At 35.7% G+C, this 23,282-nt stretch overlaps 1 protein-coding gene across 3 annotated transcripts in view; it reads right to left on the bottom strand.

Annotated features, from left to right (window-relative positions):
• LOC129225158 (protein hu-li tai shao-like) overlaps positions 1 to 22,920 on the bottom strand; it is a 114,226-nt gene extending 91,306 nt beyond the window's left edge. For all 3 annotated transcript variants that reach the window (XM_054859721.1, XM_054859719.1, XM_054859720.1), the window contains exon 1: positions 22,870 to 22,920. The gene's annotated coding sequence lies outside the window, so the exon portion shown is untranslated. The remainder of the gene's footprint in view (positions 1 to 22,869) is intronic.
• Positions 22,921 to 23,282: the final 362 nt, after the last annotated feature.

The following is a 23,282-nucleotide window of genomic DNA, read 5'->3' as shown; positions in this document are numbered from 1 at the left end:
ACCCGTATTTTTCCCCGTTAACTCAAAGAGGGGCTTAAGAGTGGGGCACTCTATCTGCGCTGACTTGAATTCCTCAGGACTTATCCTGGCTAACGAAAATTCTGGCGCATTTATGTCGACTTCTGGAATTTCTACGTTTTCCAAAGGCGTTGCGGGAAAAATTGGAGCATTGTCCAAAGAAACCATACACTTCTCAGAAGGATTTTTTTCTTCTAAACGTTTTTGTTTTTCGCGAGCCTGAGCTCGAGTTGTTACAGCATCTAAAGCATCTCCGTGCGAGCAATAATTTTCGAAGCTGTCCCCTAACAAAAGCGCAGTTCTATTTCCTAATAAATATCTCCCTTGATCTAATTCGTCACTTATGACTGCCGCCTTAGTTTTCACTTTTCCAAATTTACCTTCTAAGTAAACACTGGCAAGGGGTAAACAAACTTTATTTTTATTTAAAGGAGTTTGTAACCAAACATTTTCCCCGGTAAAATCGTTATGGTTTACATATTTTCTACAAACCAAGTCAATAGAGCTACCACTGTCCCGAAGAATACGAATGGGAAAAGAATTCACAGTTCCCTCAGTAATGAATGGAGCTAATAGCTCTTCTCCAGCGAGATTTTTCACGCAATTGACTACTTCTTCCGCCACGGGGAATCCACTATTCTTTTTATTCTTAGGACAAGTCGGCCACAAATGTGTCTCGCTGCTACACCCAAAGCACCGCAGGGGTCTTCGCCTCTCAAAACTGCTGTTGACCCTATCGGAAAGGGATCTGTTTTGGGGTTTATCGCTTTCGTTCTTTATTAGCTCCGTCTTTTCAGACAAATTATTCCTGTCCTTCTTTTTTTCCGAATTTGGATTTTTAAATTTCCTTACTTCATCGTAGTTATCAAGCATGTCTGCTAACTTCGATGAGCTTTTTATTGTTGACCAGTCATCTAGAAAGTGTTCTTTTGCTTCCGATGGGGCTCTTTTTTTCATTTGATCCGTAATCATCAGGTCTTTTAAATTTTCAAAATCCTTAACCTCTAGACTGTCAATCCATTCATTTAGATAATTTCGAAGCTCAAAAACAAAGTCTTTCCAGGTACTGTCGTCACGTTTTTGGTGCTGAACGAATTTCTTCCGGAAGCTTTCGGCACTTAACTTAAATCGCTTTAAGAGCAAATTTTTAACAAAAGAATAATTTTCAGCGTCCTCATCTGATTCACGCGCTATTAGCTGGGCTATTTCTAAGGGCAATAATGGTATCAAATGTGATACCCAATCACTTTCCTCAATGCCCGCGCGTCTAACTTGCCGTTCAAACATGACTAAATAGAGGCAAATATCACTTTGGGAAGAATCAAATTTAGGTATTAAATTGTGAATACTGGATTGAATTACTCTAGTGGAAGAATTTGCTGTCCCTCCATTCGTGCTCGTGCGCATAGCAAGTTCAAAAGCACGTTGCTTATCCTTTTCCTCTCTCTCAATTCTATCCCTTTCTTCTTTCTCTTTCTTATCCCTAGTTTCAACAATTTCCTCTAAAAGAATCTGAGCTACTTCTTCCTCATAATCAGTACATTCAGTAATTTGTTTAATCAAATCTAGCTTCCGTACTTTGGAAGTAAATTGTACCCCGAACTCTGTTGCGAGTTCTTCAAGGTCCACCTTCTTAACTTTTATCAAAAATGCCATGTTAAAGAAAAATGCAATTTACAATGAACAAAACTCTTTCAGTAATTTAAAAGAACACACACACAAGAGTGTTTAAGCGGCACAAAAATTAAGTTATTTGAAAAGCATTAGATCAAACAACAAAAGCACAAAAAAAAATAAACAATTCAATCTGATGTAAATAAGCAAATGCACTGTTTCGAATTTTTACCAAGAAGCTATTCACAACCAACAATAAGGAAAAAAAACTTACGCTGACTGCACCCTGGCACTGCTTCAAAGTAATCCAATGCAATTTAAATGTTCACATCACATAGCACTCGCGAAAAAATGAGTCACTTTGTTCTAAATATCACATTTCTTGGACAGAACTAAATGCGCGGTTAAACACACAGTTCAGGAGCGGACGTTCCGACCAGAATCAGACCAAGTTGTCCTCACAATTCACAAATAAATTTGTTCACAAATTTCCCCGGAGAACAGGATGTCTCCTTAACGCATGTCACAGCGTCACACAGTCGACAGGAATAGCCCAGGAACAACACAATCGGCTAGGGTAGCCGTAAGAACAACGCAACAGGCAAGGATCGCCACTGGAACACTTCGCACATACACATCTGCCAGGTTGGACAGAGAAAAATTTCGAATCTTTCGAAAAATATATCTCAGAGATCAGGATAATCGCGAGACGACTACGAAGTTCCGTTTTTCTCAACAGATCCGCAGGGCGATCTTTTCACTCACTTTCGACTTCTCATATCAAGATCGGGGTCGATCTTCTCCATTCAACAGAAGAAACCAGCAGGAGGTCCTTCACGCCGGAGCAAGGAAGCAGGAGCGAAGTCATAAAAACTGACCATAAAATAAGATCGGGGGTCGATCTTTCTTTTTTCGCAGCTAGGCTGCAGCAACACAACTTCTCAAAGAAAGATTGCCTTTCTTCAATACAGAGAAGGGAGGACGAAAAACTCTCATTTTCTATCTAACTTTCAATCTCCACCGCTGGCACCAAAATTTATATAGCTGTGGCGTAATGGTAGTATGTGTGACTGAGTGGAAAGCAAGTAGTTACCAGGGGTAAACTTAACATTGTTTATTTACACAGCTATTTACAAGATTCTGAAGTACACAATTGATTCGTGGTTAGATAGATTTCTGGAGAGTCAGAAAAACATGACTGACCTCTCCAAAGTTTTTGATCGTTCTCCTCGTTTTCCGAGTCGGCCGCGCCCCAGCCCCCGCAAAATTCATCTCCCCTTTTTCTTGGAAAATAAACGGGGATTCTCTCTCTCCTTTCCCAAGGATGCAGCTGGTCCATGGATGCAGGTGGCCATCCTGGGAACGGAATGTTAAACTTGAGCCAAAACGACCAAAGGTCAGCTTGGGGGCGGAACCTAGTGTTTTATGGATTTGAAAGAATTCGATGCAGCTGGCTTCAAAGCGTGGGAATGAGTAAAAAGTCTGGGAAACAGTGGCATCCATTGACAGAAAGCGTACTATGCCACAGAGTAAATGTTTGCCAAAAAGAGAGAATTTTTCCGAAAATCATCGATTTTTCATAACATATACCCAGAAAATTATTGGAAATTTGACAAATATGTGTAAAAAGAGTTTTATAGTAACTTTATTTAGCTTGAATTTTTATTTTAAACGCATTTTTTCCTCCGCTTCCGACATTTTCTAGAAAAAACCAAAATTTTCTTCCCCCCTCCGTCCCACCTTTAGCTCACCCCCCAGTGTCGGGAACTTTTAGTATGTTTACTTACTAACTACCCCTAACAATATTCTGAAGTCAAAAATTATCGCATATTCCATGCACGCTACAATGTGTTCATTGACTGGACTAAGAGCATTTTCTGGGTCAGTTTAATACTTCTACATAGCAGTGGGTTGAGGAACCGCTTTTCGCCCAGACGATTCCTCTTTGTTGGGTAGGGGATGGCATTTTAACCAAGGGCGCCCATATAAGGGGGCAAGGGGGCTCAACCCCCCCCCCCTTCGAAATTAGAACTTCCTTGCTTTTAGTACTTTTTTCTTTGCAAAAGTGTAAAAACATTTCTTCTCCAGCCATTAATGAATTAGTTATTAAAAATTTCGAATTTAAATGACTCTAATCTGTCTTGAAATCTGCTTCCATGGGGAAAATATCCTGCTGAACCATGGGGAAAATATCTTAGCCCCCCTTAACAATTTTGCATGTGGGCCCCCATGATTTTAACTCTCGATGGGAAAAGAATTATTTTGAACAATTTTCCAATAAGATACAATCTATTATCTTTTATAATTAAGAAGGAGAGAAAATTCTTTAAAATGTTACCTAAGTTCGTCTAAAACTGCGTTTTTGAAACGACAACTTAAATTTTTCCGGGGAGCGTCTCCCCTCTCTCGCCAGCAACATTTAAGAGAGTCGTAAATTTTGAAATTTTCTGAGGGAGAACCCCCGAAAACTCCTGTCACTAATACCATCGAAGATCGGCTAAAATTACGGTTTCTGAGCTTCAATTTTGAAAAGTTTCCGAGTCTGCCCAGAAATCTCATCTTAACATCACCTAAAACAGAGTTTCGAACCATAATGTCGAAAATTTCTGAGGTATCTCAAATGGAAGTAAAATTTTTGGGGTTGCAAAGCCTTTTTCGAAAAACAGTCGAAGATAATTACTGTTGCGTTTCTATTTCGAGAACTTGCCGAGGGAGGGTTCCTCAGGCCCGAAGAGAAGCCATGTCAGCCTAATAGTCAGAAACGAGGGGGCCCCAGCCTTAGGGGGGAGGGGCGACACTGACGCAAAATATAAAAGAAATTAAAAAGAAAAAAGGTGGAGGGAGCTCCGAATAAGAGAAAACGTAAAGATTAAGTAAAATTTACTCTTTTGATATTTACTGTTATGGCACTATCGTTTTCTAGAAAGCAGTTCTGATTTTTTCCCCACTTTTTTCTCTTTTTTCCTCATTTTTCTACTCCTCTCCCCTTTTTTTTTTCTTATTTTCACCACTTTCTTTTTTTGGGGGGGTGGGGGACAGGAGGGGCCCGCCTTGGGTCTCTTCGGCCCTGGGGTTCCCGACACTAACACTACCGAATACCGTATGAAACTGCGTTTTTAGCGATTCTTTTCATTTTTGAATATTTATTGAATATAAGTAAGACTTGAACCTGAAAAAATGTATTTTGAGTTCGAATAAATTATTAAACAGGGCCACCGGGAGCCAAGGCGGGTTCTTTATCACTTGGGTCACCGGGCCCGCCTCCCCCCATAAATTTTTCTACTCCTATTCCAAGCCAGCCCAGCTCCCCTCCACCCTTACGGAAGGTGCTCCTAGTTTCCAACTAGGCTGACATGGCATCTTGTCAGACCTGGTATTAAAAAATATATATATATAAAAGATTTTTTGAAACTATGCCCTTGCGTAGTGATTCTCAACCGTTGGTCTGGCGCCGGTCCGCAGAAAAATTCAACCGGTCCTCAAGAGATTTTGCTCCGTTAAAGAAAAATCCTTTCTTTAAAAAATACAAAAACAAATATCCCACATACATCTTTTACTCAAAAGTTTCAGAAACACTGTCCTAGTGTATCTTTTGCAAGACTGGCCACCTGGGGGTTGGGGAGGGGCCATGGGGCGCAGATTACACCATTGAAATTTTTAGGAAGGAGGTGTTTTGAGGGGGTGTTTGAGGGTTTTTGAAGGGGTGTTTTGATTTTCTCATTTTGGGGCCTCTTGATATCGGGTTGGAGTCTCCGCGATATTGGGGGGGGGGGGGGTGCACCCTTGCTCTTGGGGGGGTGAGCCCCCTTGCCTTCCGCAACAAAATTAATACAAGATCGGGTCTTGTATTCGAGGGAGCACGGTATGCAAAAATTCACATGCTTGCCTAGTGCCTAAAGAGCACATAAAACGTCACCAAGACAAATTACACGATTCAAAGCAATAAGAGAAGTGACGCCATAAATGAGTTCCGACTGAATGCCGAGCAACAGCTGTATCAGTGGGGCAGTCGAGGCATCCAGTTGGTATTGATCGGCCGCCAGACGCCAGGTAGACCAAATCAATAAAATAATGCCAGAGTCACGCAGGGAGCGATGGCCTCGAGAGGAAAATGGCGAGGGCGTACGAACCGCTAAACATAAATAGTTAAACGCCATGACAAATTTCAGATGCTCCAACTCTGAGACTATTCAACTGCGGTCGACATTTCACTTCATCTAAATATAATATCCACAGGAGCAAAAGTTAGAATGTTTACGAGCCTTCTTTTAAGCGATAAGAGGCCATTCATTTATTACGTAAGGATGATTTTGGCAATTTTTGACCCCCCTCCCCCAAGTAGAGTACGTAAGAATTTTCACCCCCCCCCCCCCCTCTTATTCTTACGTAAGATTCCATATCGTTTTTCAAAATGATAAAATAACAAATATTGGAATCGTTACATCACTGTAATCGTTATTAAATTCGCATTCTTAAATTAAACCTTTTGCGTAAAGAAATATTTACTGAAAAGTTAGAATCTACACTGAATGTTTTTCGACCTTTTATTGTTTTGATGCAACATTAAAAATAAAACATGCCATATTTCCATACACAGTGCGACTCTTATATTTTATATACTATTCCTTCTTTGTAAAACAAATGAAAACATCTTATCCTGACACGTTTCTGACCTTCCAGACGCACGAAAGACCCACGAAATCGGGATAAAAAATTAATGAAGCTAGTTTTTATTGTTTGGTTTAAGTTTGCTCACAAATAATTTTTCATACTTTTAGCCTCAAAAGAAAAAACAAAATAAATGAACCCCTCTCTTTCATTCTCTCTCTCTTTTTTCTAGTCAGTATGAAAAAAGAGTCTTCAAAATTCTACGACCTTAACTCTCCTCCCCGCAAGAACTTTCAAATACTGTTTAATTATTCGGTTGAAGTATTCATAAATAATTTTCAAACACTTAACTCCAAAAAGTATACACTACTAGAGGAGAAAGAAGTCGTGCCCGCCGAACTGAAGGAGCCCCGTAACCCGTAACTTTTAATCTCTTCACCAGTTGTGAAATGAAAGCATAGGCGCTTCTCAGTGCTCGATTTTGTGCGGAAAATCGAGACCCGTGTACCAGATGGCAACTTCGGAAGGCAGCAAATTCAACTGTGGTGCCAAGCACGGATTCAAAGGAAGATCATAATCTCCTTGACGAGATTCCGAGATTCTAAACAGTTCCGCTTTTAGAACTTTAGTTTAGTTGCGTATTTAAGACTTCAATATCCAAAAAAATTCGGAAGAGATCTCCTTTCCCGCTTCTTCTCCATCACTTCGGTCAAACCTAGTTTCAAATGGCCTTTTATGGATCTAAAATTCAAACAATTTCCGGTAAATGATCTCCCCTTTACTTTACTAACTATTTCAAAGATAGCTCAGAAAAATGTTTTTAGAAAAGAGAACTCCCGATTTTCGCACCCTTTTCACTATCATCAAATATAATTTTAAATTAAAATTCAAAGTATGTACGCCGAATATATTTCGGGAGAGCCCCTATTTCCGAATAAACAGGCTTTTCTCATGTTATTATTTTATAAGAATTGAAATCGAACTTCGCATTGAAAGGAGGGGGCGTATGTTGTAGTCCCGATTAATGAGACAGTGTAAAGTTAAAAACTCAACAATTAAGAAAAAAAGAAAAACATCAGCGTTCGGAGCACTGCTCCTCTACTTCTCCCCCCTCCCTGTATCTCTTTTGACCCCACACTTTTTTATGCCTCTGTCACTCTAATACACTTTTATAATGTCCCCCCCCCCTTTTACAGGTGAGTAATTAATTCTATGTCAGATCATCAAAAGAAAAAAGTTTTTAACCTTACCATTTTCGATTTTTGTAAAATTTGGCACAGAGGACACATTTGCTTAGGAAAGGAATCCAGCCAACTGTTGTATTTTTACGAGTACTTTGAAAATTTCAAAATAGAAGACTAAAAATTAGGGTGGAGCGAATTTTTTTTTTTTTTTTTTTTTTTTTTTTTTTTTTGCGAGTTGCTATAGTGCGGAAAAGTTGCGATTGGTAAAGACTTAAAAAACAAAAAAAAATTTTTTTTTTTTTTTCGAAATTTGATATTATCTTCCGATTGCGCAACGAGCCTGAAAATTCGGAAAAATGGAAAATTATTTTTTAAAGGATTTTTTAAACATTTTGTTTCAATGGTTTTTTTTTTTAATGTTTTAAGACAGAAAAATTGCGATTAGTAAAGCCTTGAGAAATTGAAAAGAAATGTTGAAATCGAATAATACATTATAATTCAGGAACAAGCCTAAAAAATCGAAAAAATTGAGAATTTTAGTTTTTCTTTGAAATTTAAAAAGTTATCTAACTTTTTTTCCGTGTTTTCCCCCAGCAATATAGAGAAAACCCTTGTAAAAAGCACTATATTCCACATAAGCATCAATTTATTTCTTGATTTTGAAGCTATCTTCTAAGAGTTATCTGAAGCTATATGCAGAAGGCCCTTTCTTTACAATAGAATTAGCCATTTTAAGATAATAAAAGATTACAAAATACACTGAAACCTGTGTATAACAATACTGTCTATAACAATAAACCTGTATATAACGCTATTTTCCCTGGTCCCAGCAAAATGTTAGCACAAATAATCAAACTGTTTATAACGATAACCTGTCAATAACAATATGTTTTTAGGTCCCAACAGTATCGTTGTAGACAGGTTTTACTAGCAAAATTGCTACCATCCAGTACACAAGTCTTACTGTTTTAAGTGTGACTTGTTGAATCTAATTAATCAGATTTTTTGGAAAACTCGGACATAATTGATCTGCATTTCAATGTTGCTCTTATGTTAGCCATCTCTTGATTTTAATTCGCTAACTTTAAGTAAAGCCACGTGTCTTCTCTAATCTCCGGATCAGCCATAGACATAGTGAATAGCAGTGTTTCATATCTAAATGAACAACGAATTTCACTAAAATACTTCGACTAAAATTTATATCAGGTGAAAAGTAGCGCGAGTCGTCAATTTGAAATTTATGTTGGACGACCATTGCAATGGACAATTTGTTTATTCCATTTCATCAAATTGTCTTTGTCATTTTTTCGGCATTTGAATGGTGAAACAACCGGTTCAAGTTTATTTTCTAGACCAATAGGAGAACGTCTTAGAGGTTGTGAAAAACTGCCGGTAATAGATTTTCTGGTAATTGACTGTACAAAGTACAACCACAGAGTATAGATAATCAGGGGTCTGGCCAGAGGATATCTGGGTCCGTTAACGGACCCTTCACAAAAATCCGATCAACCAAAACGGACCTTTCACAAAATCCCGATCAAACAAAACGGACCTTTCACAAAATCCCATCAAACAAAACAGACCCTTCACAAAATTCTAATAAACAAGATCGGATCTGTCAAATTGTTTATTGAAAGAGCAAATCTGAAAGCAAAATAACACACATTTCTGTGTATAAACCGATAATTTTTGGAACCTTTTTTAAAGTCAAATTAGAGGGATCAGCTTATACAAAATCGGCTAATTTTGGAAAAAAAAAAAAAAAAATCGGCACTCTTGGGATGCTCCTGCAAGCGATAAATAATTGCTACTGCCAAATAAATATAATAGTTGTTTGTTTTATCACAGCTAATTAGCAGCGGTGTTTTTGTAAACTTTTCTGAAAAGGCATAGGTAAGCACTTTTCTCCGCTCATGATTTAATAAACAATAATAATATATATCTGCGAAATGAACTTAGAACTGCAAAGGGATAGTAAGGGTGAGGAAAAAATGCGATCGCTTCAGATAGTGTTACCAACTTCAAAATTATCACCACTTAGCGTCTGGCGTTGAACCTTTATAATGACTTGATTAGAAAATATTCGGTGCGATGTTTAATTGTTATTTTGGGAGAAAATTATATGGGTTTTGATTTTTCGATGCTAACAAGGATGATTAACTTTAAATAAACTCTTTTAATTACCGTTTTTTTTTTCTTTAGATGTCTACATTTTGAAAAATGCAATCTTTTAACATCCGATATGAGAATCATATATTGTTCTTTTTTCAAGCTAACTTCGCTTTATTAGGATTCAAATAAATGAAAAGTCTCTTTATTTCTGTTAGAACTCTCATTTCAAGTTTTTAAAGCAAAATTCCATTTTCTGTTATGAGTCAAAAATTAAAATGCTGAATAAATGGTTTATTTTATTTTATTTTTTGGGGAAACTGTGTCCACAGATATTAATGATATGTTTATCATAGGACTCTAAAATGCAATTTTAAAATAATTTTATCAAAAATATTTCTTTTTCAAGCCGTTGTTATACTTTTGATGCCTTCACTTTGAGAATTGCGATCTCTTTGCATCCGATTTTCCGAATTTTTAATGGTTATTACGCTTTGTTAAGAGGTAAACAATTGAAATATCTTTTTATTTTTGTTAAAATCACGGAATTTATAAGTTTTAAACGAAATTCTGTGCTTTTTAAGAGTGTCTTGGGTCAAAAAGTAGAATGCTGAACCCTATTCTGAATTTTATTTTATTTATTTATATTTTTGTTACAATTATTTTAAGTACTGTACAGAAATATATCTAGTATAATTTAACATAATGTAGAATGGTAGATAAATATTGATACTTGAAAGAGCGATGCCCCCCCCCCCCCCCCGCCAAATATCAGGAAAAAAAATCCAGAATGATTTTCTCGACGTAGAAAAGGAAAACACTCAACTTTAAGTTTAATTGATGCAGTTTGTGCCATCTCTAAATTCTAAAATTTAGTTTTAACAAAAAAAAAAAATTTTTTTTGCAAAATTTTTTGATTTTTCACAAAATTAATTCATTTTTCACAAAATTATTTGATTTTTCACAAAAAACGGACCCTGTGAAAAATCCTGGACAGACCACTGATAATAGAATATCGTTGGTACAACTATAGTTCAACTATAGAAGTAAACAGAAAATGCTTGAGTAAGGATCAACGGTATCTTTTGGATATACAGGGTGTGTTAAGGTACGCCTTCATTTTGGAGAGCAATAAATAAAATACTATTAAATGTAGAGGATTGGAATTTTTTTTATTACCTTCGGTACTTCAGTTTTTTTACATTACCGTTTAAAAACGATTTTTGCAAGATGGCGGCCTCTGGAAACTTAGCCTTTAGGCTACGTTTTGACACATCTGAATCAGAATGGCGTTCACCTCTTCAATGATTCTCCTTTTCATTTCTTGTAGGGTATGGGCATCGTCCCCATACCAAAGGTAATAAAAAAAAATTCCACTCCTCTACATTTAATAGTGTTTTATTTATTGCTCTCCAAAATGAGGGCATACTTTTCGCCGCACCCGGTATCTCAAGCAATAAAAATTTGCAATTGTTCAAATGATTGACCAAATTTTAAACCCCGGCCCACTCTCACATTCCAGATGGTTCACTTGTGCAAATAGACTAACGTACATGTAACGATTCCATTAGATGCATTAAAACACATTGTTACTTTTATCTTGAAATGTTACACGCTAGTCTGATTTGAAATAATAAACTGCAAAAACTTCACGAAAGGTCCCATTCATGTTTACAAAACAATTTAAACATGTGGATACTTGCCTGAGAACCTGAAGCAAGTTGTTTTACCCTGCAATTGAAAGAAACTCTTTCTTTGCGCATCCCGAAAACGTATTGATAGCCAGGATTTTTGATGAAAGGAGGCACGTATAAGAACTAGAGTTTTTAAAAGGTTTCAAAAGCCAGAGTGCCTGTTTCTAAAGCAAAAAATATCAGAAAATTTGTTATTCCATCCCTAAATTTCGAAGCCACTGATTGCATCGAGATTACGCTTGGAGCACGACAAAATTATCTCCACCACTTTTTCTTCGAGAAATTAATAACGAAGACGGTAAATATTTTATCAAAACAGGTACTACACCAGACTAGGATGTCAAGTTATTCCCCTGCCATCACGCAAGCCGTCGAAAGATAATGCGTGAAGAGAAGACAGAGGCTTCGCTTTAATGCGAATTAAAACCAAAAGATGGCCTACACAAGAGAAACATTGATATCCAAATCAATTTCTACCCAAGTTTCCAAAACCGTAAAAAAACATAAAATTTTCCGTTTTTCAGACCCATTGCACGATTGGAAGATATTATCCGATTTCAAAAAAAAAAAATTATGTTTTTTAAGTCTTTACCAATCACAACTTTACCGCACTATAGCAACTCGCAAAATAAAAAAATTCGTTTTTTTTTTCGCTCTACTGTACTAAAAATACTTAAAATGTGCGAAAAGAGTGAAAAGTGCGTCCATTAAAATGACAGTAACCAGTGACGTACCTAGCACAGCAGACACCAGAGCTGTAATTTGAGGTGCCCCCCCCCCCCCTCCAACAACCGCAGGGAAAAAAAGGTTTTAACATTGTATAAAAACATTAACTTTATACGATTTTCAGAAACAAAAATTTTATGTGAGTCAATGTACAGGAGACAAAAACTATGAACGCTTTTTATATAACTTGCCCCTAGACGCATATGTGCAGAGCTGTTGCGAGGTTTTAAAAATAAGGGAGTGTATTACAAACTATCTTAAACACAGGGGAAAATAATGGTTTTTTAGTGCTTTGGTTTAAGATTAAGAAGAAGTCACCACTAGGTCTAATTTAATTTGTAGTGTCTTAAAAATGCATTTTAGCTTTATAATTTTCATAAACTAGCAATTCTACTTCGGGTGTCATCCCCAAACGGGTGACACCCCCCTGGGCGGACTGCCCCCCCCCCGGAATAACTTCTCTCCTAATTGTAGTAGAATAAAAAATTTTAAAAACCATTGCACAGCTAAGGAATAGAGCTTTCCATTGATATATTACATAACTTTCTTACGCCAGATTTAGGTTTCAAGGTCCTTCACCGTGACTTTCGACCTTGAATATCTTACCCCTCCCCCCTTCTTAGAATTTTCCGAAAAAAAATATATATTGCTCCAACACTTTACACTGTACCAAAAATTAGGTTGGGGCCACAATGGCAAGGCAATACAAAAAAAAAGAAAAGAAACAAACAGGAATGTTGACATATTTTCCGTGGATGAGAAATTCTGTGTCGCATCAAGCCAAAAAAATGGAGTTTTTGACCAGAAATTTGTAAACATGTCTGGTTTTTTTCAGTGCCTTGCCATTGTGGTGTCAGCTTAATTTTTAGTACAGTGGAAGAATAGTGTTGGAGCAACAAAATATTTTTGATTAAACACATCCTAGTGGGTATTTTCAGATATTCAAGGTCAAATGTCACGCTGAACGACCTTGAAACAAATTTGTCGAAAGAAAGCCATATCAATAGAAATCTGTTTCTCACCTCTACAATGGCTTTTAGATTTTTATTCTTTTACAATTGGAAGAGAGGTTACGGTCATTTGAAATAAAACATTCTCCCCCCCCCCCTGCACTTTGAGTTTTTTTACAACCCTTTATTTTTTAGCAGGACTACTTATCTTGTCACATGTGTCCTAAAGGTCAAATTTTATCAAAATCAAAAATGGTCAGATCCCCCCCCCCCCCCGCCCAAGATGGTGATTGATCTGACATGGAATGGAGTCGTTTCTAAAATTTTTAAAGTATTTTTTTCGGAAAGGGTATGCTTAAAAACATAGGAACTGACCATTTTTTAAATAATTTGTTTAAGTTTAATATTTTTAAAAAATTACTTAAATTGGCGCGCTTTTATTGCTTATGCGTCTGCTGATGACATCAAAAATGATAAAATGCCATTCACTGTTGCCATTCAGAAAAGCACAATATTTAATTCGCATCTATACTCACATGTATTAGCAACAATATGGTTGATAGCAAGCGTAGAGCGCAATTTTAATTCGCTTCTTGATTATCATAACGTGGAAACGCGATAGAAAGATGTGCCAAAGAGCATTTGTGACGTCATCAAGTCCAGGCCTTGTTTGGAAAATTGGATATTTAAAAAAAATATTTAAAAATAACTGTTGGGAAAATGAAAGTATTTTCTGGGTCCATGTTAATTTTTTTGCTTATTCTATCAATTTCAGTGATAAAAAGTACTACTTTTGACTGAAGGAAACAACCCCATTGCTCACTTTCCTGTTTACATTTCGTTGCAGTTTCATTCCTCGGAAGCCAACAAAATTTCAAATAAAGTCCGTAAATTTTACAGCTCTACTGGTGCTACCATTGCAGTAGAACCCCGATAATTCGGATTAATTGGGATCGACCCAATCCGGAGAATGAAAAAAATAATAATAAAACACGCTTATTGAAAATCTCCTTTATATGAAACATATAGAATTACACATAAACAGTAGGTAAACATGTTTACTTTGTTATTATAAAGTTTGTAACCTTCTGCTGTGACAGTCCCTATCGAGGAAAAAAAAAACTATTCTAAAGTTGCATTGCCAAGAAAAGGGAACTCAATCAACGACATAACACGGTCTTGCTCATGAGAGGGTTAAATAAATTAATGTTATGGAAATTTGGCGATTGCTCCTCAAATTAAGAAAAAATAGATCAAATCGATGGATACGTATTATCCATACTAACAGGGTCCGAATTTGCGGGGTTCTACTGTATTTATAATCCACAATTTATCAAACCAAAATATTATTGAAATAACTTTTCCCTTCCATTCCAAATTGAAATTGCACAAGAGCAATGTTTTAACCAACGATGACTATGAATTACTATAATAGTGAGTAGAGTGAATGTCGTCTGCATAAAAATATTATTTTATATATGATAATTGACAGTAGCAAAAGAATGTTTACCAACTATGCTTTAAACAGCACAGAGCCTTAATACTAAACCATTTTGAAAAAGAATTTAAAAAAATAAAATTGTTACAGCAAAATGATTAAACAGAGTGCGCTCATAATGCCAGCCATAAAACAGTGAACGCAATTTCAGAAGGGTGTGCCAGAGAAATTCAGAGGTGGGTGAATGCAATTGAATACCTAAATGCATCTGATTACAAATGAAAGAATTACGAAGAATAAGATGCATACACAGCTATCTCAAAACACATTTTAAACCTTCCTACACTTCAGTAATCTGTTAAATTAGATTTCGGAAAAGCATGTACAGTCGACTCCCGCTACAACGCGATTCGACCAGGGCCGGATATGGAAGTGTGGAGGCCCTGGGGCAACGAAGGAGTGGAAGCCCCTAATCAGGGTTCGAGAAGATCATATTTTGGAAAATATCTGATATCTCGATATATATCTGAATATTTTTATAATATATGTATATATCCGACATTTTCTACCCATGAAAGTTAGGATAGTTTGTAAAAATTTTATTGTGGGGACTCCTTTGTTGTGGATGTCCCGGGGCAGTAGCCCGGCCTGCCCTCCCCTAAATCCGGCCCTGGATTCGACTTACGCGAAATGGCTATAGCGCAACTTTTCACCAGTAAATATTTTTAGACCTCACGCGAATTATTCGCCCACAACACGAAAATTTTCAGAAGGGATTTGCAGTGTGAAAGTATCGGCTTTGTTATTGGCTACCAAAAATATTTTTTCCAAGAATGGACCTTCATTCTTTTGGCATTAATAGCAGCGAAAGTTCCCACACTGTATTAGTCTGAACATAGCTTTGTGTGTGTATACAAATAACTTTCCGCATTTACCGTATTTTTTCATTCTAAATTTGAAAATGGTGAAATATAATGATACCTAAGAGCACTGTTCCATCTAAAGTTTGTCAAGACAGAAAGAAAAAGTTTCTGACAATTAAAGAAAAACTAAAGGTTCTCGATATGCTTGAACAACTAAAAAATGCGTCTAAGGTAACAACATTAGTAGGTGTGAGTGAATCTTCTATATGTACATTTAAAAGTCAAATAAGGAAATCCATAAAAGTTTGCAGAGTAAGTGTCCATGAAAAGTGCAAAAATTATGAAAATGAAAGCTCCTCTTTGAGCATTAAACCAAGGAAGAGGGGTGTTTCACATAGATGGAAACTTTATATAAAAGCAAAGCAACTGTATTTAAAAGTACATTAGAATAATGATTTGATTATGCAGCATAAATCATCAATACCTTCATTTATTGAAGTTGCAACTATCATTACTGGATCTACCGCACAGTATTATTATAGAACATCATTTTATTATTACTACATACTGTACGTACCGTACTGGTTGATTTTATGTCTCTTTCAAGCTGATCACTGATTTTGTGCATTGTAACAGCATTTTATGTTGATTAAGATAGCTTTTTCTTCTTTATCTTTACTAATAATAAAGCTGAAAGTCTCTGTCTGGATCTCTGTGACGCGCACAGCGCCTAGACTGTCCAGCCAATTTTCATGAAATTTGGCACAAACTAAGCTTGTAGCATGGGGGTGTGCACCTCGAGGCAATTTTTCGAAAATTTGATGTGGTTCTTTTTCTATTCCAATTTTAAGAACAAAAATATCATAAGATGAATGAGTAAATTACGAAATTGTCATAACGTGGAACAACCGTAACATGGGCACAAGCCAATTGGTGAGATACGAAATTATCATAACGTAGAACCGTAACATAGGTACAAGCCAAGCGAGAAAATTCACCATACATTACTTGTAAATATACAAGAGAAACAAAAGACCTTTTAATTTTTCTATTACAGGCAAAGTCGTGAGGGTACCATTAGTTATAAAAATAAAATTCAGTTTTTTATGTAAGAAATGGTAATGTACGATTAAGGAATGGTTTAAAATAGTTTGAGGTGGTGTTAAGTGTCTAAAATAACTAAATATGTTTATAAAAGCATTTACACATTCCCTTTTCCACAACGCCAAATTTTGACTTACCCAAGTGGTCTTGGAATGCATCTATTGTGCAAGTGGAGATTCGACTGTATTATTAAAATTGTGTAAATATGAATCTGCCAAAGAAAAAGAAAGAATCTCTAGCAGGATTGATTGATTTAAATAGGATGACTTTTTTTAATTTTACACATCATCGATTTTCTTTTTTTTTTTCAAATCAAGTTTTCAAACTCCGAAGGGCATAAAGACGCTATTGAGTATAGATGAACGATTTTATGATGATTATTACACAGGGGAATGTCAGAATGTGGGGCAAAGAGCAATAGTTAATGTGACTTACGTTTTTCAAAATAAAAAAATTTGAAATTTGTTTTGAAAACTACGGTACATAAAGAAAGAACAATATATTTTATAATAAAATGTGCGTTGAAACATTTTTTATCTTTGACAGTAAATTTGTATCTTCAAAAAAAAAAAAAGGTGGAAATTTTTCCCTTCTTTTCATGGAGCAAAGTAAAAAATTAAATATTTTGCTAATGAAATATTTTCTATTCGATTGTTAAAGATATTTTTGATCAAATAAATAAGTAAATAAAAGAACGAATGAAAAAATAAAATGAAATAATAAAAGAATAAATAAATAGATAAATAAGTTAATATGAAGAAAAATAAATGAATCAATAAAATAGTGAATGAATAAGAAAATAAGTGAATGAACGAAAAAATCAAGGACTTTTGAAATGAAAGAATGAGTCAAACAACTAATGAAAAAGTAAGTAATTTTTTAAAAGATTGAATAAGTAAATGAAATGGACTATTTCACTTTGCCACGCATGAACTTGACTAACTGTACAAAGCATTTCAAATACAAATAAGCTGAATATTAAACAAATAAATGCTGCACCGAATATTAGTAGGTCTCAATTAATATTTAAAATATTAATTTTAAAAACATTATCATTTAATTATTACAAAAATAATTTTTGACTTACAACATATATACTTGACATATTCTTTGATTTTCAGAGGTTAATTTTTCGCAACTGGGATAGACTACATAGTGGCATAGCATAGGTTTCTGCCGTCCGGGGCAGGCACAAAATTCCGCCCCTCTTACATTCTTCTGCTAAACCGTAATTCTCCTGCTTTACCTCGACTCCCCAAAGGGTGCAAAAAAAAAAAAAAAAATTGCACAGATTTGAGGATGCAAAGAAAAAAAAGGGGGGGGGGGGGAGGGAAACGAGTGCAATCAGGTTTGAGAGGATTTTTATCGGAAAATAACAGCTGGAGTATAGCTTTTATGTGAAAGAAATTACAGAGAAATCTGTCTCTTATTTCTCGAGAAATCTGTGAAAATCTGAATTTTTGAAAGTGTCCCAATGCTTTTAGTTGTATAGTGTAGTCAAAATATTTCTAGGCAGGTGGTGCTAATAGCAGAGTAAATATTTTTTCATTTCACTTTACCTCGCTATTTTACTTTGCCCTACATTCCCCTACTAATGATTATTTTACAAATACAAAAGTGACAACCAGCAACAGGCTCTGGGCCCAGCTAGACTGGTTCCTAGTCAATTTACAATCCCCAATGAAGATCAATGGCCCTCTTAAAACTATCTACTCCCTTGCTCATTACCATCTCTTCCGGTGGTAAGCTGTTCCAAGGTTCCACTACCCTGCTAAAATAATTTTTCCTAATATCCATGTTAGCCTGAGATTTAAATAGTTTAAAACAATGATCCCTTGTAATGTTTTCAGTGCTAAACTTCAGCCCCGTAACATCTTTCATTTTAATAAATTTAAACAACTGAATATGTCCCTTCGGTCTCTTTTTTGCTCAAGACTACATTTTTAGCCTTCTAAGCCTGGAATCACAGTCTAAGTGAGAAAGTCCATTTATTAGCCTTGTAGCCCGCCTTTGAACCCTTTCCAATACATTAATATCTTTCTTAAGATAAGGAGACCAAAACTGAACGGCATACTCCAAATGAGGTCTTACCAAACTTCTATATAAGGGCAGAATAACTTCTTTAGATTTGTTTGTAATAGATCTATTGATAAACCCAAGCATCTTATTGACTTCGTTACTAGCTATGCTACCCTGTTGGCTGAACTTTAAATCCTGACTTATTAAGACCCCCAGATCAGTAGTAACTTTGTCTGCCTGACTAATGACTGAATCTTGCAAATAATAACTTGTACACTGATTTCCATGCCCTAAATATAGCACTTGACATTTCCCAACATTAACAGCCGTACCCCATTTATCAGCCCACTCCGTAATATGATCTAGATCCTATTGCAGCTGATTTGCTTGTTCTTCATTTTTTAGATTCCCCGTAACTTTGACATCATCAGCAAAACAATTCATGTTCCCAGAAATATTTTTATGAATATCGTTCATAAAAACAATGAACAAAACAGGCTCTAACACTGATCCTTGAGGAACTCCGCTTAAAACCTCACTCCAATTAGAATAATTTCCCCTTACAACTACCTTTTGTTTCCTTCTGGTCAGCCAGTTCTTTACTCAAATGAAAGTTTTCCCTCCTATTCCTATATCAGCTAATTTGCTAAGTAGAGCAACATGCAGTAACTTATCAAAAGCTTTTTGAAAATCAATGTAAACAACATCTACAGGCTTCTTATTGTCCAAAGCCACGGTGACTTTGTCATAGAAATGTAATAAATTAGTTGCACAAGATTTACCTTTCTTGAGTCATTGCAGGACTCTGAGCTACAGTTCTGTTACTGTTCAGAAATCAGGAAACAAAACAAATTTAACATGGTAAATCGCAGTATAACGTTTTAAAAATATTTTAACAAAAGAGAGGCACTGATTTTAATTCATTTTATAGCTTCACTAGTGATACCCGCACGGCTTTGCCCGTAATAGAAAAATTAAAAGGTCTTTTGGTTTGTCTGTATATTTACAAATGTATGGTGAATTTTCTCGTCCATTGGCTTGTACCCATGTTACGGTTCCACGTTATGATCATTTCGTATCTCGCTAATTGGCTTGTGCCCATGTTACGGTTCCACGTTATGATAATTTCGTAATTTACTCGTCCATCATTTGATATTTTTTTTCTTAAAATTGGAATAGAAAAAGAACCACATCGAATGTTCAAAAAATCGCTTTGAGGTGCACACCCCCATGCTACAAACTAACTTTGTGCCAAATTTCATGAAAATCGGCCGAACGGTCTAGGCGCTATGCGCGTCACAGACATCCTACAGACATCCAGACATCCTCCGGACAGAGAGACTTTCAGCTTTATTATTAGTAAAGATTACACATTGCTTTATGCATAGCATTTTGATTGTAGGCCCATTAGCTCAGTTAGTAAAACTGTTAACCTTAAGGTGGTGTGATTTTCAATGACTGATGTTCTTCTGCAGAATTCGGATCCAAGTTTCCATGAATGAACTTGTTGCGGCCAGGATTCTAAACCACAGATATGTTGTTGCATTGAAACCAGAAAAACAAAGTTTATTTTTTCATGGTAAATCAGAGACCACGTTAAGCATTCGCCACCAGTGCCCAATGTGATAAAATCCTAAATTTGGCAAATTTATTGGCAAACAGAAAATTTTCTGAAATTTCTATTGTCCCTAACCTCAAAAGATTGTCAATAATGAAGTTATACTTCAATCTGACTAAATATTTCTACAGACAAAAATACATTAGAATCAGTTAAAGTTAGTCTTTGGCTAAGACTTTTGAAATTTGGCTAACACCTTTAAAATATATTCATGGAATTTTGAATCGAAATATACCTTTTCCGAAGAGATTTTGCAAGAGTCTTCAGATTTTTTGAGAAAATCATATGCTGCAGTGAATCAATCACTAACTAACTACTCGTAATAAAAAAAAATTTATTTTTTATTAATGATTTCATTTTAGTTGTCTAATATATACAGAACCTTTTAGCACTAGAAAATTGATTATATAATGTTAAGGGAAAATTTTGACAGCACTTTATTACTATTTCGCATCGTATTTCGAGAAATAATTCAGCCTTCATTGTCCCTAGAACATTCATTGCGTAACGCTTGTGAACATTTCAAACAAAGTTCAACCTCATCTAGAATGTTTTGCATCTCTTCCACATAATGTGGATGAGATAAATGAATTTATATTCAAGGTTCTAACATTAAGAGCCATGTCTACTACTGCCAAAAATTGAAACACTGAAAGGGGAGCGGGGGTGGTCTCACAGACCGCTTCTAAAGAATGCAATGAAATTTAAACCATATGCACTTGCCTAAAGATACTGATAAGCAAGGTACTGATAAACAAAAAGCTATTGGGAAAAACCATCCGATCGGACTGAAAATGAAACAGGGGTGATCGGATGAACTTTTGAGTGGTCTGTGAGACCTCACCTCCCCTGTTAATGATCAAACCTTAACTGAACAGTTTATCCCCAGCTGTGCCGATATTTCAAATTTCTTCCCTCTTTTAAAATATTAAAAAGTATGATTGAAACTGAAAAATAGGAGAAGGGGGATTTCGTGTTGGCGAAACTGGGGAGACACCAACAGAATATTAGGCTAAGATTTGCTTGAAAACAGGAATATATAAAGATATTTTAGAATATATCTATTTCATGGGTAGATATGAGAGAAGGGTCATGCCTAAACTGTCAACAATATTGCCCATCTACCGTGTTGAAATAATTCATGAATGAAATATAAACAATTACAGTATTCTTTTTAATTCATTTGTTATTTTTAAAAGTAAATGTTTGGAATACTCTTTCCTTTTATAGCTTATAGACGTAACTGGTGAGGTAGGCATACCTGCCAACATCTACTGGAAAAAAAATCCAGTAGATGATTGAGACACACAGCAATATCACATTTTTCATTGTTGTTTAAGAAAAATAGAACTTTTTTAACATCCTTCAAAGTATACAATAAAATGCAAATTCCTTACATTACATACACAATCGAGATAAATTTCAAAATGAAAGAACATCCCGTAAAATCCAACAGAGTTGGCAGATATGGGTTTATGTTATAATTAGTACCTTGTTCCTGGTCGATTTAGTCCTGCACCCAAGCAGTTTTAACGAAAACAATACATTCTTCAGAATGACTCCCCAGCCCCACCCCCCTAAAATTGTAGTCTGTGTCCACTAGAGATGAGACAAGCTCTAGAACCGAAAATAGGTTTCGGGCTGGCTCAAGCAAAGATATTCAATTGTCAATCTCCAAACAAATTCAAAGCAAATAAAGACTTACCTACTGCGAGAAAATGAAAGAAACATTTAAATCAGTTCAATCAATATGAAAAGTAAACCAAAAAAAAAAGAAGAAATTAATGCTTATTTATAGTGTTTTTTTACGATTACTATTGTAATGTCATACAGTAACACATTTGAAGTGGAACATTTTGAGAAAATTTAGAAACTTCTGCTAATGAAGAACATTTGACATAACATTTTTCATTAACAGAGAGATCAGGTCAGATTGTAGAAGGTTCGGTTTTTGATACAAGAAAGTTTCCTTTGGGTTCGGGCGGGCTCAGATTTTGGTCCAAGACAATATCACCCGGGCTCGGTTACAAATTTTCGGGCTCGGGCCAGCCCGGGCTCTCAAAAATGAGCACGAACTCATCTCTAGTGTCCACCCCTGATCTACTCTGCCCACAGTACATAGCATTAAAAAAGGCAATGTGTAATTATCACTAATTAAGGGGATAAGTTCACTGAATTTTTAACAAGTGATTTGTTCCACATGAAACCTTGAATACAGTAAACCTGATTCCTACAACATCATTGAAGTATTTTGTATTCTCTTTACCACCTCAAGACATCAGTAAAACAGAATTTTCCTACCAGATATCATTGAATGCACAAATATACTATATTTATAAATTAAAAACAGATGACTAAGTTTTAAAATGAAGCGCGCGTAGAAAGATAAATGTTGGTACTCATTTGCTACAGACTGAGCTTCCTAAATTGCATACAAATTATAAAATTTCTACAGCAATAACAATTAAATTTCTCAACACCTCATAACCAATTTAAATATAGTGGCAGCTTTCTAGGTGGAATTATGCACGCATTCTGCACGGTTTGCCTTCCGTGTGAAGCTGTTCAACGTCAAAGAAGTCTTTTCAACAATACAATGTGATGTTCAAGTGACAACATAATGCCTTGTTATGGTGAGAATCTTGGGCATATATACGTATGAATCAGGAAGTTAATTAGTTCAAGAAGATACGCGTGTTCTAAATTGCAGCACACTTTCATTTCAGACGAAACATTAATAAACACGCCGCATCTAAGTAAAAAACTGATCTAGTCTTAAGTCCATAACGAGACAGCATAATTTTATCATTATATAGCAGCAGAGTAATGAACAAATTTTTGTGAAAACATATGTCAGCAAGATATTTGTATGCAAGACAAGCTTTGGAAACAAATATAAGAATTTAAAGGGACAATAATCATACCTGAGCCGACTGCCAAACGAGTAGCTTCGGACCGTTCGTAGGGTGCGGTGATTGACGCTATTGCCAGATTCATATTTTCTAAAATAAATAGTTCCAGTTTTAGATGACCATTTAATTCTACACATTATTTACTATATTTTTGGCAACACAATCGAAACAGAAACAATAGACATTAATCACTTTTTTATGATCTTAGAAATTGTTACAGAGAAATTTTCAGAGAAAAGTTACGTCTCTTTGAACCACCCAAGCAGAAAAGGTTTGTTTAGGTGGCATCCCATTTAACTATCAACTATCAAAGGGACCTCTGGCCCTCAAACAATGAAGGACTGCGTGCCAGGCGCCTTGCCCTCTGGCATCCCATTTTTCGTCAAAAACTTAAAGGGATGTCCCGCATATTTATGATACGGCCA

This window comes from Uloborus diversus, chromosome 6 (genome assembly GCF_026930045.1).
Source record: "Uloborus diversus isolate 005 chromosome 6, Udiv.v.3.1, whole genome shotgun sequence".
Classification (NCBI taxonomy): Eukaryota; Metazoa; Arthropoda; class Arachnida; order Araneae; family Uloboridae; genus Uloborus; species Uloborus diversus.
This window is presented reverse-complemented; position numbering and strand designations above follow the sequence as displayed.